This window comes from Tenrec ecaudatus, chromosome 11, assembly GCF_050624435.1.
Source record: "Tenrec ecaudatus isolate mTenEca1 chromosome 11, mTenEca1.hap1, whole genome shotgun sequence".
Classification (NCBI taxonomy): domain Eukaryota; kingdom Metazoa; phylum Chordata; class Mammalia; order Afrosoricida; family Tenrecidae; genus Tenrec; species Tenrec ecaudatus.
This window is the reverse complement of record NC_134540.1, coordinates 24,692,501-24,709,635: the sequence shown is the minus strand read 5'-3', so window position 1 is coordinate 24,709,635 and position 17,135 is coordinate 24,692,501. Positions and strand designations below refer to the sequence as shown.

General features: G+C 39.1%; 1 protein-coding gene and 1 non-coding gene across 2 annotated transcripts in view; one reads left to right on the top strand and one right to left on the bottom strand.

The window, feature by feature from the left end:
- Positions 1-17,135, bottom strand: part of DACH1 (dachshund family transcription factor 1) — a 416,939-nt gene that overhangs the window by 141,751 nt on the left and 258,053 nt on the right. The gene's annotated exons all lie outside the window — the stretch shown is intronic.
- LOC142461922 (U6 spliceosomal RNA) lies at positions 14,197-14,303 on the top strand. Its single transcript, XR_012787090.1, has one exon. It is a non-coding gene; the product is annotated as a U6 spliceosomal RNA (small nuclear RNA).

Here is a 17,135-nt window from a genome sequence, read left to right as displayed (position 1 = left end):
ATTTTGTGTATGCAAGTTTTTAAAAGATTTTTAAAAAATATCAAACAAACTACATCATTAGAAGTCCCTAAACGATTTGGCCAAATGAGAAACATGGTTAAAAGAAAAATCTGTGTGTGTGTTTTCTTTAATTACAAAGACCATATCTAATTTTAACTACCTCCTTTTTTTTTCTTAATAATGAGTTGACCTTCTATTCTCCTTAACCCTTTTTTATCAAAGCCATCTACACCCACTTTGCCTTCTGTTTCTCTAATCTGCAATTATTTATGTTTTCTTCACGCTGCTTTGTCCGCCATGGGAGCAAAATTGTATTTGGTGAAATATAGAGCTAATTATACCATGAACCCAGCAACAAAAAGACAGAGCAGATGTTACTTCAGACGTGCTCAAAGTCCTCGTGCCTAATGTGCACATAGTAGAACACTGAACGGAGTCGTCAAAAACAATATCTAATCAAGGCGGTTTTAGACATGCAAATCTTTTTTAACACCAGAGTTAAATGGAGAAATTGTCAATAATATTTTCAGGGCTCACCATGTGCTTGACAGAATAATTATATTATGTAGTGATTTCTAATTAATATAATAAATGTGTGAGTCCACATTATTACTATCCCAAGGGGAGGGGGGTAGTCTAGAGAGGTAGAAAGAGAAATCAGATGCTATGAGTTAATAATACAACACATAATGCCATCATTTGGAGTGTGTTTCCATGAAGCCAAAATAAGCTATTCTAATGTTTTGAAGTTAACAAGTAAAATCAATTTTGTTCAATGAAATGCTTTCGATTTTATTCACAGCCGTCGATCTGAATTGTCTGTTGGACTGGGTATGGGATTTCTAAAAATTCAGATCTGATTTGGAGTGCGCCATCGCTAATGGAAGGAAGGGTCAGAGATTCAACCCCCCCGAGAGTCCTCAGGAGCAAGATGAAGGCGGCCACGTCCCAAGGAGATTGGCAGCCTGGGAAGCCCTAGCCTGCAGTTCCACCCCTGTCCAGCGGGGTCACGGTCAGTTGCAAAGGGCCGGACCACAAAGGCTTCAGGTTGGGTGGGTAGTCGAACAGTTCTCTTGTCTAACGTCTTTAAAATACGTGAGCTCCAGTTTTGCTCATCGGGGGGAATTTTGTGTTGTTCCTGTTTTTCAGTGTGGGTACAGGGTCATTTCGTGTACTGTTTCTTTAGGACAGTTGTGCTGTATCTGCTGTGTGGTCAAAAACGGAAGACAATGTTTTGACAGCGTGACACCCAAAGGTGTTGTACTCATCTCGAGGGAACTGACAAGCAAGGCACCACGGTCGACCCTCCACCACCACCACCACCACTGTGGCATGCATAAACCAAACTCTGCCAGTGGAGTGTCTCACGGTGACCAACTCACAATTCCCACTCACGGTGACATTGAAAGCTAGGGTGGAACTACCCCTAAGGTTTTGGGAGACTATAATTCTGTATGGGAGTAGAAAGCCTCATCTCTTTCTTAGTGGGTAAATTCCTCCGAGGAAAATATACACAATGCTTACCACACTGTATAAGCGACTAAACACAATTCCAAGTGCACTAGTTTGAAGTCAGTGTGCGAGGACAATGTTTTAATGACGTCCTTTCCACTGAAAGAAGTGTGACTACGGCAGAGGGTGTGCAGCCCCTTCCAGAACACAGTGGGCTTAGCACGCCTCTCTGCTGGTGAACGTGAACTGCGTGCATGGGACGGCTGGACGACGCATCGTGCCCATTGCTGATTTTAGGAAAACAAAGTGCCTCTCCACAGAGCTGTGATCGTCCAGTTAAAGAACTCTGCCTTATTAAGAAGTGCAACATTCCGCTGTTTTTCCTGTATGATGTACAAAGTCTAAAATAAAACTTTTGGAGAGAAGGAAAGAGAAAGCGCCTCAGTTATTTAAACAATCCATTTTAAAACATTATCTGCTGGACAGCATTTTAAATGGGAGACGCGTTCTAACAGCTAAGACTTCATCCATATGACTTACTGGGGAAAATATGTTTTGTGTTGAAAAATTGCATTCGCTCTAAACGCATGCTTCAATTGGATGCACTAGATTATCTAGGTGATTACAGACACGCACACATGTCTATATGTATGCTTACTAGGAATAGAGTTATAAATATAGAGGTTATTGTCCCTATGTAACCAAGATGTATACCTATCTGCGCTTTCAAAGGAAATATCGACAGTAACACCTATAATATTCAAATTCCCATCAATGCTGAGGGTAACTGTTGAGAGACCATGTCTACCTCTGCTATGCTTGTTTGTGCAATTGTCAGATTGTGAAGCAATTGATAGGACACCTTCACAAAAAGTTGTCTGACCTCAGGAAAACATTTTTTTTCCCAAAACCCTACATCTATAGTGTAAAGTGATCATATATAATGAATTTTAAAATAAGTATGAGACAATCTCATACAATTTAACAGTGATTGTTATTTCCAGAAACTCTATTTCTAATGAGATAATTTCTCAATTCATATTCATTTAAAAGATAACTTAAAAACCTAAATTGATACTGATTGTAAAAATACTAATTTAATTAAGAAGCATCCAACCTAGTGATTATTAACATTCTTACAGACAAGTAAAAATAAAGTAAATCCTTTTACTCCTATGGACAAACTACTTATTCTATTTTCAGATAAATTTAATAGTCAACAAGTCCACACAAAATCATTGCAGATGGAATGCCCTTGCAAGAGGACCTAAGCTGTCATCCATTTGCTCAGAGGAAGGGCGAGAGCCCAATCTATGAAGTACTTCTTTGGAAAAGCGAAATTTCCAAGTGTTTATGGCTTTATAGTTTCCAAATATTTGAGTCTTCCTAGGAATTTACACCAACTAAGGCAATATAACTGAAAAAGAAATAAAATCTATTTTGACTGGTCCCAACTTTTGGTATGGAAGCAAATGAAAGTAAATGCAGGAAGTAGATCATTCACTCTTCCAGCTACACCAACATCAAAGCCATATCTTATCACCTACCAGCATCATATCCTGCTAATAAATCAAAACAAGAAGACGTTCAAAGGAACTACTTTGCCACCTAATATTTTCATCAAAATAGCAAACAGACCCAATTCCATTGGTCTTGCTCTTATATGCTTGTTTTTCATCTATCATGTGGTCTATAAATGTGCACAAGTATAAAACAGTTTTTAAGCAAGATGGCTTGAATTCAAATGTCAGTTCACACATCGCTCACTTTAAGCAAATGCACTATGTTAAGATGTTTCCTAATTGGATTAATTTGGAACATGATTAGATAAGATTCTTAATTTACATGAAAAATTTCTAGAGGAATCCATAAAGATCAGTATGCTTTTACATTAAAATAAATGAATGTTTTGCATATTTAATATGTTTAGTCTACTAAATCAATTATATTTTAAAAACACCAACTTACTACTCCAACATAATTCTTTTTTTCAGAGATAAATCCTTTGAATTCAGTACAATTCAATTCAATGAAAGATAATGTTCATTTTTTTAAAAAAATGAAATAAACTAACAGAATGTTATTTATGCTAAAAAAAGAAATATTTGAGCATGTTTTCCTTGTTGAAATCACAATATCAATAGAAAAGACTTTAATTCTAAAGGACTGAAAAATTATCTGAGAAGATATCAAATTTTAATAAAATAAATGTCAACTATAGCTATTGAATATAATAATATGATAAACTAATGATTCATCCTTTGAGTATGTGGTAAGTTTTTATGGAGTTTCTACACTAACAGTGTGTGCATCATTTTTTTGCAAATCTTGCAATTCTCTCATATGCTACATGTGCATCATTTATACAGTCATGTTGTATGTGAAAATAAAGATATTTAAGAATTTTTTTCCATATAAAAAAGATATAGATTCATGTAATATTCCCAACCCATTCTCAATGAAAGCCTCCCACTAAAATCAGTCTCCACAACCAACAATATTAATACTTTTACCAATTAAAAAACCAAAAGCGCATTGTCCCTTTACTTTCAAACTCAGTAAGAAAAATGATGAATGTAAAACTTATCCTTGTAAGATGGAGATTCTTTCCTAGATCCTTGCTTGGGAATTAAAAGTGATTCTTGAACATTTCTGATGAAGACAAAATAGGGTACACAAGACTGAATAATAACTTATACTCTCTAGGGGCTGTAGATGACCCCATGGCCTCCGGAAATACTTTGAGGCAATTCTATGTTAGACTGGCAGAAACAGCGCATCTCCTGGTGCATGGGCACCCCTAACACTGGTGCTTCCTACAAGTTGGCACTTACTTCTTTGGCTGGTTTACTTGGCTAATAACTCATATTCTGCAGATTTCAAAATACAGATCTTACTAAAATCCAATAAACCAATGCCACAGTCATCAACGTTCTGACAGAAAAAGTTTATGACTCGTAGTGACCCCATAGGAGAGAGTAGAGATGTCGCGGTGGGTTTCTGATGCATACCCCTTACTGAAGTACAAAGATTCATCGATCTCGCACAGAGGGGCCTAGTGGTGTTGAACCACTGGCCTTGCAACACATAACCAGGGCTCCATGTGACTTATAGGGAACCTCTATAGTTTCCATGACTGCAAGTCTCTGGAGGAACAGACAGCCTCACCTTTTGTCCTTGGATCAGCTAGTGGTTCTGAAATGTCTACCTATTAGTAGCCCAATACCTAATCCACAAAGTTACCAGGACTCCATAAATATCCTGCTAGCTGTCAAAAATAGGGGTGATGCTTAATGCATCCTACGTTTTATGTCTCCCATGCTTCACATATTGCATACTTACAGAGTTTTGAACACAACCAATAGTCTCCAAACTGCCCATTTCAACACTCCCTGTTTATCATATTTTGTACATAGCAAGAAATGATTCTTACCAAATCAGTTTTGAACCTGCCACTGAACTACATTTACTTTTATTTTAAAAAACATAGTACAAGTAGCTCGTGTTACCTTCAACTTTCAAGCTTACTTTTAGGAAAAAAAGAGATCTAAAATAGCTATATGTTCAAGGACTGAAGAATCTTAAAGAGAAGTATTAAAATGATTACTGAAATGCATATGTGAAAATCCTTCTTGGTAGTTTGAATACGAAGGTATCAAGAGGTAGAGAGAGTGTTGAATTTATGTTGTGGAAAATTGGTCCCAAGTTGGTTTTCCACTTCATCAGAAAACACTTTTGTCTTGTATGCAAACAGTTAATGAAGCATGCCATCCCAGAATTGTTTTAACTAGAGTGAGAAATATTTCACCTTTCCCCACTCTTTTCCTTTCCGGAAGTTTTAAAACATAAGACACCTTGCATTTCAACACTCCAGTGCAGTTTTTGAGGTCCAAAGAATGTACCTTAAACTATTCAGGATTTAAGTATGTCTGCTGTCATGTAGGAATCAGTTTCTAGTGAAGAAAGGTAGCAAAAGTGTGTCGATTCTGCTATACAATAACAAATGTATGAAGAGAATAATCTAGTCGTTACAATTTCATCCCGCAGCCTACCTTGAGAGCGAGTATTTTGGAGCAGCGAGTCTTTTGATTCGGTTTTTAAAGCCTCTGGCAGGTGGGAAAATTTTGTTCCAACAAAATTGGGAACAAAGGGATTCTTTGAAGAGGTTTCTGGTTTACCTTTATACCATTTTCAAAGAAAATGGGATAATCATTTCTTTCATATTAAAATGAAAATAAATATAAGGGGCAAGAAAAATTACACATTCTGGCAAATAATTGCACTTAAAAAATAGAGCCTTAGATTTATTCAGAACATACTTTATACTCATATTAACAAAACGCTCACCTGCCTAACTTTTTCACAATATGATAATTTACTACTTACTTTGCATTTCTGCTGTTTGATATTACAAAATCCCACTTTAAGTTTGACTGTACGAGATCATTATGACTTTGTATAAAACATTACATCTTAATATGATCAAGTTAGGTAGTACATCTACTAAGCCATGTAATTCCAGGCCAGCGTTCTAAGCAGTTCAAACAATGCACTGCCGATTTCAGCGCTGCTTGGCGGGGTAGCAGGAGAAAGTCTGCTGGATAGGTTGCATGAAGATCGGCATCCTTTAGAAGGTCACATTGACTCCAGGTAGCACCAGGTATGAATAGTATTCATCTCTTGGAATTTTTATTATGGGATCCTAATCCAAAATACCCCTGATTAGAAGGACTGCTAGTTTACAGTGAAAGTATCTTACTAAATACGCACAAAGATTTTCAAGTCAGTTTAGCAAGTCAGCTTCTATTCAGAACGAGTCCTTTACCGAGAATAATTAACCTTTGTAAGTTTTAAATACCAAAAGAAAACAAATATTAGAATGTCTGTTAGATGTGCCATTTCTAAAGGAGCATAGTCGTGATAAAAATAAATAACTAAAACCTTACACACTAAGGAACTTCAAAGTTATTTTAATTGATTCCTTTATTATATGAAGAGTCCATGTCCAGAACTATCAAATGATGACTTATTAGCTCATCAACATGACTCAATCACAGTTTTAAGATTAGGAGATGAAGATTATGTGAAAAATCAGAAAGAAGCATGATATAATTATAATAAATATTAAAGTTTCTTTATATGCAGTTATTTTTAAAATAATTCTATATTGCCATGGATTTACTTTTAGGAGTAATAATACTGAATTGACAAGTGATTTATATGTAAGTGATTTTTATCTGACTTCCAGGTCTTTTATTCCCCTTGCTTGAATCTCATAATTTTATATATACATATATATAATCAAGAATCTGTATTAAAAGTCTCACAATGAAAAAACCTCAACCTTTACATTAAAGGAAGTAATAATCATAATAATCTCTAACATTGGGATGAAACAAATCATTTTATAAATAACTTTCCTGCACATTAAAAGTGGACTCCTCCCATCAGAACTTTTAACAAGAGCGTGTTCTAGCCCCTTTGCCGGAGAGAGCATGGAAGCCCTGGCACGGCTATGAAGGAGCACACAAGAGCCAGCACAGAGCCGGGAGGCAGCCTCGGAGCCTCCGACTACACGAGACAGTAATGGCACCCAGATGACGCTCATTCCAAATTAGACAGAGAGATGTTGTTGTATTACGTCCTATGACCCTCAGCATATGGCCACCAGATGATTCTTAATAATAAACTTTATTCTCGTATCCTCAACTCTAAAAAGAGAAATGAAAATATTCACTTCAAAATGTCTCACATGTATGCGAGTGTATGATTTTCTAAATAAAAAATATTTTATTATGCTGTGCACATTCAACCTACAGGTACTATGCAATTTGGTGATGTGCAATGATGTGATTGGCAGTTATGTCATGATGTAATCTGACAATTGTGTAATACTGCAATTTGGCAGTTATGGATTAACCTAATCTGGCAATTATGCGATGATGTAGTCAACCTCCATAATCTGTTGTCAATTTGAGACTATTACAAGCAAATGAGTGGAGTTTGGCCTGTCGATCAGGTCGCAGGTTGATGACCTCCTTTAGAGGTGCTAAGGAGATAAATAGCTAATTGGAGGTGGGACACACACTCACTCCCTGAAAGACATTACTGACAATGAGCCACATGGAGACGTACTGATGGAACTGGAGCTGGAGGACCCATACCAGCGCTGATACTTCCACCACCACTGGATCCACAAGACTGTCCATCCACTGGCCTGTGATCTTCCCGCACTCAGCATCATTGCATGTGTTGCCTGAGTCTGAGGAGGAACTTACGGGCTGGTATCAGACATACGGGCTAATATCAGACTTATGGACTTGATCTGTACTGCTCTGGGATATTTTCTCAATATTCAATTGCTCTCTTCCATAAAGCTCTTTCTTATACACATATGAGTGTCTATGGATTTGCTTCTCAAGTCAACCCAGACTAAGAAATCATCCATCATAGCATTAAACATAATAGCCTTTGGAAACTAACCAAGTTGATAAGCATGTACGATAGGTGTATGTTTGTGTGTATGTGTATGTTTCAGTTATTTTATTTAAAAAATCATTGCTGTCAAGTTATGTCAATTGTAACTCATGTCAATTGTAACCCATAGCTACTGTATCTGTAAATCTTTAAGGAAGCGAACTGGCTTACTTCTTGAGGAGGATCTGTGTGGTTCGAACAACGAACCTTTTGGCTAAGGTGACAATGCTTAACCCTCCACACAACTACAATTGCTTTTCTCAGCGATATGTAGATATACATATTACTCTCTTTCTCTCCATTGCTTGTTTTGAGTGTCAATCCTATAAATAAGGAACCAGGCTCCTTTATTCCAGATCAAAGTCAAATAAAATATATTTTTTCTAGTAAATACAATTAGTTAAGATCATAAATTCTTAATAACAATAAACGAGGGCTGTTCGTATGTTTTATAGCAGCCTATCAAACTTACAGGATGGAAATGAAAATATTTATGAAACACTAAGCATGGAAACTAACAAGTGAAAATGACCATGAGCTACTACTTCACTCCATGTCATGTCGATATAGCTTCATCTATAAATTAAGCAAGCCACAGAGAGAAAGAACTGTGGTTTTTGGTTTTTTGGTAACTTAATACCATTGTCCTGATGAACAGAGAAAAAAATTGAAGAGATCAAGGATTTCATTTAACTTAGATTGATAATCAATGCCCTGAGAGCAGAAGTCGAGTTATCGAAAGAAAGCAAATCTGCTTTAAAAAAAACCCTTCCCATTTGAAAACCCACAGATGTCACTTTGAGCATTCACATGCACCTAACTCAAGCCATGTTTCTTTGTTTAGTTTCCGTTTCAATCCCCTCAAAAATCGGACGCTCCTTTAAGAGTTCTTCAAAATGTCCACCGAACATGTGGTGCCAAACTTACTCAAATAAAAACACAAGAAGCATTATCATGCAGAGAAAACTTGGGAGAAGTTTATTTTGAATTTCTGAGATTCTTCATACGCGCTCGTGTGTGTTTGGGGATCATGTTGTGTGTTTGGGGATCATGTGTTCAGTGTAGAAGGGGAGTGAGAGCTAACTTGGTGACGCCTCTGGCCTCCCCTCTGACATGGAAGCCCCTGCACACACGGCGGTCAGTTAGAATGAGATGACGATGCAATCATCTCATGGCCGACGTTGCGTTGCGGCGCAGGCGGTGCACTAAGCGCGCCCCTGGCACTTGTGCTTCCAGCAGTTTGAATTTCTCTGGTAGCTCAGTGTGCTGTATGACAGAGCCCAGCCTTCCTCTTCATCAAGGGAGAACACTGTCAAGTTCCCGCGAGTTTTGCAACTAAGATAAAGGTGGGGGGGGGGGGGGCAGCATTTTGGAGTAAAAAGGAGTTTTTGTTTGGTTGTGATTTTAGCCTTTAAAACTGAACTGGTTGCAAAATTATCTTTGACAGTTTTATTCAATGCCATCTTGGTGCTGAATGGAAAAAACCAATGGTGTCTTTATTAGGGAATCTTCCATGAGCTTATTCAGCCCTATTTCACATGCAAAACACCTGCTTGAAAAGCAAGTGGTAAGGTTTCAAAGTGTTAATCGCCCCGGAATACACCTTCCACGGGGCTCAGTATAAAACTGTGCTGTCTATCTTTTTGAAACTCCTGTTCTGGTAAACAGGTGGTTACTTATACCTGTAGTATTTCATTTCCTCAGCACAGCTGTGCTGGAAAATGCTTGATTTTATGAACCACATGGCTATAGTTTTTATAATGGACAGGAAAAAGCCAATCGTATAGCTTCATTTATTTATCCTATACCAGTAAATTTTGAGATTTAATATGATAGGTTTTCTCCATAGTGAACTTTCATAATATAAATAGCCATTTCTCCAGAAATGTGAACAGTTGCATAAACTCATCCCTAAATTCACATGCAAAATAGAACACTGCTGATGAAAGCCCTTTTTCCCCCTGATTTTATTATTATTCATAAAATTCCCTAGGTATGCATGGTGCTTTATAGAGCATATAAAGACAAGGTCTCGGCCACACAGAGTTTACAGTGTAATCCAGAAAGCACACCATGTAACAGGGCACAGATACTGGCAATGGGAACCATAGGAAGACGGATAGAAACATAGATCTTAAACATGGCCACAGAATCACAAAAGAGGCTTTTGTGGTCGTTTTAAAGTGGTAAATAATAAAGTGGCTAGGGGACCAATGGAAACTATTTTAAATCTCCCACAGTCTTATGAATTATATGAAGAAAAACATAAATGTTTTCATATACTGTGTTCCTGAATAGCCACGGCAACACACTCTCTTCCGTCTCAATCATATGGAGGTAGATTTGTGAATGTTAGAAATGCCATTTATTTGTGTTACGATATAGTATTTAACTGTAGAATTACATACTTTGGAGAGAGTCCTTAATTATGAACCCTAAGCTTGATAAGGTAACATACATTATTATTCATGGACAATGAGATAGATACCCCAGCACCACCAACTGACTCATATTGACCCACCAGAGAGAAGAGAAGTGCTCCATTTGTCCCATCTCTCTCCCATGGAGCGACTGGTGAAGTTGAGCTCTAGACCCTGTGGTCAGCAGCTGAATGTGTAACGCTTTAAGTCACCAGGGCTTCTTGAGACAGCTATTGGAACCAAACTCCCTGGTTTGGTTCAATAAGCAAATGTTAAAGACAAAAGTGCCATTATTCCCCTCTTTAACCACCTGAAATAAACACTAAAGTGAGAGTTGAACACTGAACCTAGCACTCAGTTACACTACCTTAAAAGTCATATAATGTCAGGCAAGAAATAATCTCTCTGCCACTCCATTTACTCATCCGTAAAGTCGAAATGCCAACAATATTAACATTTTATGTCTCAGATTGAATGAAAAGAAAAGCGGATGTGAACATCCTACTCTAAAGAGAGAGCAAGATAACCTTAGACAATAAAACACTGGGATGGTGACACTGGAGAAAATCCACCTCTGAAATAAAAGAGAGCGTCTAAAATGGGGACAAGGTAGAGGGAAGCAGTAAGTATAGAGGGCCGGGAGTAGGACACATACTGTCTCAGAAGGTATCCTGGCTCCCTAGGCACTCGTTCATTGGGCATCCATTCTGTAGTAGTGACGCAGCCGAACCACCGGGCCTGGCAGAATATGCCAACATACCCTAAATAGCCCTGCTGCCCTCAATGAGCTGAGGATCTCCTGGAAGAGACCAATTCTGAAACAAGCAGATTTGTAAACAAATTAGTATGCTAAATTATATACAGTGCTACAAACAAAATAAAAATAAATCCAAACGCTTCACTGCCATCGAGTCTATGCCAGCTCATGGTGACCCTAGAGGGCAGGGCACACCTGGCCCTGTGAGTTTCAGAGACAGTGAACGTTCACGGGAGTACAAAGCCTTGTCTTGCCCCTGAGGAGAGGCTGGTGGTTTGGAAATGCTGACCTTTTGGGCTGTAGCCAATCTCAGAACTCCTCCGTCACCAGGGTCCTCAGACAGCATTCCAGGAAACAAGCAAACTAGTGGGAAGTACTGCTGAGCTGGAGGGAGAGCGAGAGAGCAGTGGGAAATGGAACCTGCAGGAACACCTTGTCATTGGCGCTCCCTTTTGCTCCATGACGAATGTATTCTCTTTTGTTATTATTTAAGTCATTTTATTGGGGGCTCGTACAACGCTTATACTAATCCATATATACATCCATTGTGTCGAGCACATTTGTACATTTGTTGCCCTCATCATTCTCAGAACATATGCTTTCTACTTGAGCCTTTGGTGTCAGCTCATCAATTTCTTCCCTCCCTCCCCGTTTTCTAAAACATCACCTGCTGTCTTTTTGATTGAGGTGTTCCTCCATTTATTGGGTCCTTTTTTTTTAACCCCATCGTTGTTTTGTATGTTTTCCTGTAGAAGGAAGACCATATGGGTGGCTCTATGAAGACAGTAACAGGATTCCTAACTGCCTGGGGGCCTGGAAAGGGGAGCAAGGCGGAAATAGAGTCAACAGCAATGCATCCAAGGGGGATGGAGAAGCTCCACATCGATGGTGGGGATGAATGCACGGCCCTTTTTAATATGACTGAATTATTAAGTTGTATGATATATGAGTCATATTTCAATAAAACATTTTTTATAAAAGAAATGTAGCATTTGGAGACGGACATTTAAACCAAGACTAGAGGAGGACAGGAGTCAGGGACAGCAAGAGTAAACAGAAGAGAGCTGCTGAGAAGGTCAAGGACAGCAAGGAAGGAACACAGCATATTTGCCAAACTGAAGGAAAGCCAGTCTTCCAAGAAGAGAGAACCGAGCAAGAGGAGCGCTGGCCAGGCGTATTTTACAGGCCGAGTGGGGTATTTCCCATCTTCTGCAAGGCCTTTCCGATCCTGGGAAGGCAGCTGACTTTTCTTCTAAGGGCCACGAAAGGTCGTGCATGCTTTTCAGAAGGCAAGCCTCGTGAACTGACTTTGGAATGACAACCGCCGCTGTAGCTGGTATAGGGACAGAGGATGGAAAAGGCAAAAAAGGGCACTTAAAAAAATGGGATGAGGTCATCGCGGCCCCTCTGGATAAGGCTGATCACTTGTCACCCAATGAGCAGCAGATAGAACGGGGAGAAGGAGGTGTCATTGCCGTGAACGGTCAGGCCTGTTCTGAGTCTCAGGGACCCTAGAAGACAGAGGAGATCAGCCCGGCTGCTTCCTAGGCTGCAATACATATAGGAGCACACCCCTCCCTCAGGTATGTGTAAGTCCCCTGGGGTATATACGCAGCCTAGCTGGCTGAGTGGGTTACGAGTTGGGCTGTTAACAACCACAAGGTCAGCAGTTCCAACGCAACAGCCACTCTATGTTAGAAAGATGAGGCTTTCTACTCCCATAAAGAATGATGATCTCCGAAAGCCACTGGGGCAGCTCTCCCCTGCCTGACGGGGCCACTGTGAGTCAGAACTGACTCAATGATCGAGTGAGAAAAGACAATGATAATATGAATGTACCAAAATTGTTTCATATATATATGTATTTATATATATACATATATATATATTGGCAGTACAGAAAAAAGTCAGTTAATTCTGTCAGTTCAGTAAACAAGCCTTTGAAGATAATGTATGATTTAGACATCCATTTAATTCATTTCAAATGAAAATTACATAGCATACATTTTTTAATTAAATGTAAATAAATTTTAGAAAGCAAATATAAGCATTTCCATATCTATATCTACCCAAATTATCCTAAATGGTATTTTAAGATTCTCCCTGAGTTATGGTAAATTTAAAGAATCTGTAAAACTGAAACCTTGGAGTTATTTGCCCTATTGCTCTGCCTACATGTACAAAAGCAACTATTTTAAAATATTAATAAAATACAGATTCCATACGAAGGACTTTTCCTTCTTTTAAATTCCTAAGTATAAGAATAAGTTAAGTCATTTTTGCACATTGTTTTATCTATCAATAGTAATTAACACAGTCTTAATCTGGCTAATGTTAATGACCACTGTTCTCCCGTAAATCCCAGTTAAACCAAGCTTATTAAGGGCTAATTAAAGGAAGTCTTATGTGCACTGAATAAAGTAATGTCTGTTGTTAGAGTCGGAGTGCGTATTTGTCTGATAATACAAAAATGGGATGGAAGTTTCCCATTAAAAAGTTTATAATCTGATTTCTCCAAAAAAAAAAATTTTTAAGTGCAAATCAAATGACGGAGAATTGTTTTCTCCTTCCAGGTGTTTGTGGTCTTAAAACCGACAGCAGAGGCATCAGAGGCTAGTGACTTCTTGAACATTCCATCAGGCTCGGGCTGAAGGGAATAGCAGCATAGTCATCTTTGAGGGGGGCGGGGAGGGGGTGGATGAGATCGGGATGAACTAGGGAAGCACAGGAGAGCGAGGGTGTGTAAGGCGGGCATAGGACCTGTGGTTTCAAAGGATGCTGGGGACACTGGGCAGACTGACTGCAAAAGCCCGATTTGGTGACGCTGACTACTTTGTGAGATGCTGCTTTCCTCTTCAGTCGTAGAATGTGTCAGGCAGCTTTGCAAAAATATTCAATCGCCATTCGGATTTGCCCTTTCGAAGGACAAACCCAATACTGACAATGACTCTATCTCCCTTAGAGATCAGGCAAAGGAGCCCTGGTGGCACCACAGATAGGCCCGCACTAACAGAAAGGTCCCTGAGGGGAACCATCGGGCCCTCCATGGGTGCACAAGGGCAGAAGGGCTCAATAGAAAGTCAATGTCTAGTGCTCGCTTCGGCAGCACAGAGACTAAAATTGGAATGATACAGAGAAGATTAGCACAGCCCCTGTGCCAGGATTACATGCACATTTGCGAAGCATTCCATATATTTTTTTAAAAAATCAACGTCTGGATGGCAAAAATCAATAATGATGGCAACCTATTTACAAATGTGCTTGATATGATTGATGTATGGATTGTGACAAGACCTATAAAAGCCATCAATAAAATGTTTTAAATAATAAATTTTTAAAAGAAAAAAGAGTGCAGCCTGGGGAAGTCTATGGGCCCAGTCTATAAGTTCCTACAGGGTCACAAGGTGCTGGAATCCCCTCTTCCACAACAGGTGTGCAGATGACGAAGCTGAGACGGAGAGGGATCAAGTGCAGTGATGAAAACGAAGTCGGAGCAGCAAAGGAGCGTGTCATCATTTACACCCAGGCAATCAAGGCGCCCGATTTTGTGCTCCTGATAACTAATCTGGGGTCCTGGTGGTGCAGCGATTAAGCACTCAGCTACTAACCGCAAGATCAGTGGTTTGAATCACGCGCCCATGTGCCCTACTAGTGGTTTAGCATGGAGGGCAGGAGGGGGGGTGGTGGTGATCAAGCAGTCTACGCCCACAAAGATTTACAGCCTAGAAAACCCTATGGCATAGTTGTATTCTGTCCCATAGAGTCATTGTGAATGAGAATCCACTCCCCAATAGGTTTAATACTTAGCTCCTCAGTGGAACTTCTTGGTTTTCATTTCCATCTTTATTTCCTCATCCAATACTCATTCCCATTCTTCTCTCTCTCTCTCTCTCTCTCTCTCTCTCTCTCTCTCTCTCTCTCTCTCTCCCTCCCTCCCCTCCTTTCCTTCCTTCTTGCTACTTTCATCCTTTTCCCTCCATCAAAAGGACTCATTCGGAAGACAGCAAATTCTACACACACACACACACACACAAATTCGAATAAAGTTGAGTGGTGGCTGGGGGTTAATAGATAAAACAGGAAAAAATCAGGACATCAGTAGAAAGCTGAAGACATGAAACTTGGACATTCAATTCAAATGTGACTATCTTTGAAGACTATTTATTGACTGTAAGAGAATGGATTCTTAGGAGTGAGCTTTCCAATGCACTCGATACGCGGATTTTGTTGTTGTCCATCTCTTTGCTTTGCTTAGATTCTAAGTCAGGAACAAAAAAGGCATCAGCTCCACATAGTGTGCACACACATACATGTGTTGACACAGAAGAAGCTGTACTCTTTAAAAGAGAAGACCGCCACATCTCTCTCCCACTAAGTGTCTGGCGCACTGAAATGGTTGACATTTCAGGTAGCAGCCAAGTATGTGAGGCACTGTGTCACTAAGTCTCTCTCTTAGAATAAAGATGATGGATACGTGTTTTTCTAATCCAGTTTTGCTTCACATTTGGAAGAAAAGAATGTAAACTTGGTGTTGAGGGACAAGAAGCTACCTCTCAGAACCAATTTGTAGAGACTAGCAGATTGTTTTTGACAAACTAGGTAATATTTTCCAGTTGATGACTTTCTTGCCTGTTTTTATCAATTCATTCTCTCTTATTCATTGTTTTTGTCACCTTTATATCTCAACATTAGTGATTTATACCCAACTAATCAGAATTCCTGGCTATTGACTAAATGTAATACTGCCTGTACTGCATGAAGTTTATGAGACAGAAATTTCAAGCCACAAATCACTTCAGATTCCAAGAGATAAGTGGGTGTTATACAATTACTCCACAGTCTTCATCTGAAAAATAAGTGCATGCAAATAAAGGACACCTTCAAGATGTTCATGTTTAGAAATATCACTTCATTGAAAAACCCCACAGACCACCAAAGACACCCAGAAGGTGCAAAGTAGCCAATTCCTCCATAGCTTAGTTTCAAAAGGGCGGCACACTACCAAAGCCCCACGATGAGAAATTAAGAGATCTAAATAAAACAGGTGCACGTGTTTCTGGGTGCATCTCTCTCTGATCATTCAGGGGGAAGCAGATTCCTCACTGTAAATGGAAAAGAGTACCCCTCATACTTTCAATCACAGGAGCTACTTTATAAAAGCAATCAATAAAAACACACAGGCACTGACACACCACTAGGCAACAGGATCATTTTTCCCAAAATTGTGATCGCTTTTGAAAGTAATTACTTGTGGTCAATGTTACTTGAATTTTGGCCTGCTATCTTGGTAGAATAGAATAGACATTATATGCCAGAATTTTTGAACTGTCTGAGGAAGTTTTTCACCTCTAAAATCAGGAATAAGGAGGGCTATCACTTTAACAAATAGAAAAGTTACCGTGGGTCAGCTGGTCAGCTTTACCAAACAAAATTTTGAAAGCCAATAGCTAGAGACTACACACACACAGAGAGAGAGAGAGAGAGAGAGAGAGAGAGAGAGAGAGAGAGAGAGAGAGAGAGAGAGAGAGAAGAACCCAGAACACACTCATTTATAATTGTCTTGTTAAGAAAAACTTCCTGATAAACAGAGGGGGGAAAAAGCAAATGCTTCTTACTGGGAAATGTTAATTTTTTTGAGAATGTATGTCTTCAGAAAATAGAGCTACTATGTAGAAGGGTTGAGATCAAAATAGGCTAAACCAAGGATGGGCCACATCTTTCTAAGTTGATGGAAGAATTCAAAACTGCTGAGTTACGCTTTGTGGTAAATATTTTGGAATGTGGCCAAGGCTGTTATAAACACTTCTGGGTTCACTTTTCCAGGGTCCTCTTTTAAAAATCAATTACAAGTTTAAGCCTCCAAATACAGGAGTTTTAAAATGTCAAGCTTATGTTACTTTTTTCCCCTGCTGTGCATCTATGGCAATATTTCAAAACCTGTATATTAAATTGATTATGTTCTATAATTAAACTATTAAAGGTAGAGGGCTATACAAGTGGGATAAAATTCCCACCATGGCATAGCAAAT